Consider the following 2,344-nt stretch of genomic DNA (forward strand, 5'->3'; position numbering starts at 1 on the left):
TTTCATATATATTATTCTAAATTATAATAAAATGTGCACTCACTCAATTTTGACATAATTACAACAATAAAAAATTACTTAGAATAAATATTATAGTTATTATAAATTAGCACATACTTATTTTTATAAATTATCAATTTCTCACATCTTATTCACCCTCCTCCCCTCATCCTTCACATTTTTCATTATCATCTTTATCTAAATCATCATCATTTTTTTTTTATTTCATACCAACAAATTCATCAATCCCTTAAAATTTACCTTATATTTTGATTAACCTAACTCCTAAATTTATATTCATAAAAGGTTGAATGGATTCTTACATTTACTCTTCCTAACGGAAACCACTTAACTATTAGAATATGCATGCAATCATTTAAAATTTTCTAACCTTTTTTTCTTACAACTGATTCAAATTTCCTCTAAATTTCAACTTAAATTGATATTAGATCAATGGCTTGCTTAGCCAAGGAAATTTATGCCAATAATTGAAGAGAACATAATTTACTCTTACAATCCCTCAAAATTTAGCAATTTTCCTATTGTGATAGGTTCAAGTTTAGCCTATAGCTTTCAAAACTAACTTAGGTTAATAAGGTTCAACATAGCTTATAAGTTTTAAGGACTAAGATTATCAGAAGCATGCAAATGGATTGCAAGCTAGTTTAGAGTTTTAGGGCATAACTAAGCTAATGTATTTGGAAACTAATTAATATTAAGTTTTAAGGTTAATTAAAACTAGGTCTATTCTAATTTAGAGATTTTAAAGAAGATTGGATTTTGTAAGGCTATCCTATAGAATTCAAGACACTCTAGAGTTTAGCACTAAGTGTATGTATGATTTTAAAGGCCATTAAATTCTCTATATACCCAATGTATGAAATTCAAGATAGTTTATGATACTTTAGGTTCAAATCTAATGTATGGCTTTCAAGGCTGAATAGAACTTGGGAAGATAATTTGACAGAGATTCGAGCACTCAAAAATCTAACTTATTAAAGACGAGAATTAACTTATTTAATTAAAAAATAATAAATAGACTCCTAATAAATAAAATGAATTTAATAAATTATTTTGATAATTTATAGGGACGTGTTTTGCACATTTCTTGTATTTCTCTTAAGCTCTCATAAATTTGAAACCTCATAACGTTAGTCCTCGTCTGCATCATGCAAATTTATCAACATCTAAAATGCAATGGAATTAATTATGACCTAAAATAGCAAAAAAAAGGAAGAAATTCTCTAAAAGAATGAAATAAAAAGAAGAAAAATTTACAATTATAATGCTTTGGTGTTATAAATTTATACATGTAAAAATATATTTCATTTTTAAAAAGTCATTAATCATGATATCTGATATGTCCTCTGATATGTGATATGTCCTCAAAAAATTATTATCATGAACAAAGCTTGGAGCATTTGAAGCAAAAAAACAATATTACAAATGTGAATTCATGATCATTCAAGTTCTAATTTCCTCAAAGTATAGTAAATCTGACCATCTCGACAAGTTGAGCCCAATGAAGCAAAACTTGGTTCACTCTGAGTCAGATCAAGCCATTTAAACACAATTGGAGGCTTTGGATAGACAATTAAATGATCAAATATATTCCAAATTCGACAAGCTTATAGTTTAATCAAGAATCTCGCTGAGCCGAATCCAATAAGCCCGAGAACACTGGATTCTGACATCATTAAGATAAGACAGAGTTGTTTGGATTAATGTAATAATTATAAATGATGTCTCTCACAAAATCTATAATTAGACCCTTACTCGCTTCATGAAGAGGAGCTTGACATCTAGACCTAAAGGAGAAAGCTGAAATAAGATCCAAGCTTCTGAGAATTTTCGAGCTCTACCATCGTCAGAACACAAGTGTCCCGCCGTCACCGTCGAGTCCCAGCCTGCCACTGTCAAACTCCACCACCACCAGACTGCCACTGTCAAACTCCACCACCATCGGACTGCTAGTGCTCGCCATCACCGTCGAGCTTCACCACCGCTAGACCGCCGTCTTCAAGCTCCATCGTTGTCATACCGCAACCGATGAGCTCCACCACCACCAGACCTACAATGTCACACTGTCGCTGTCATAACACCAACGCCGCACCTTTGTCATTAGAACACCAGTGCCCTGCTGCCACCGTCGAGCTTCACCACTGTCAGAACACTATTGTCGAGCTCCACGACCAACGAGCCGCTAATGTTTGGTCATCGTTGCTGAGCTCCACCACCGCAAAAATGTCTCCTTCAACCTCCACTATTATTGGACTGTTGTTGTCTGACTTTATCACCGCCGAACCATTAGTGTCTAGTCGTCCCAACAGAACCACCATTACCC

The 2,344-nt window shown here is 33.5% G+C and overlaps 1 protein-coding gene across 3 annotated transcripts in view; it reads left to right on the forward strand.

The window, feature by feature from the left end:
- LOC110018745 (epimerase family protein SDR39U1 homolog, chloroplastic) overlaps positions 1-2,344 on the forward strand; it is a 129,485-nt gene that overhangs the window by 111,921 nt on the left and 15,220 nt on the right. The gene's annotated exons all lie outside the window — the stretch shown is intronic.

Source organism: Phalaenopsis equestris, unplaced genomic scaffold (genome assembly GCF_001263595.1).
Source record: "Phalaenopsis equestris unplaced genomic scaffold, ASM126359v1 Scaffold000036, whole genome shotgun sequence".
Taxonomy (NCBI): domain Eukaryota; kingdom Viridiplantae; phylum Streptophyta; class Magnoliopsida; order Asparagales; family Orchidaceae; genus Phalaenopsis; species Phalaenopsis equestris.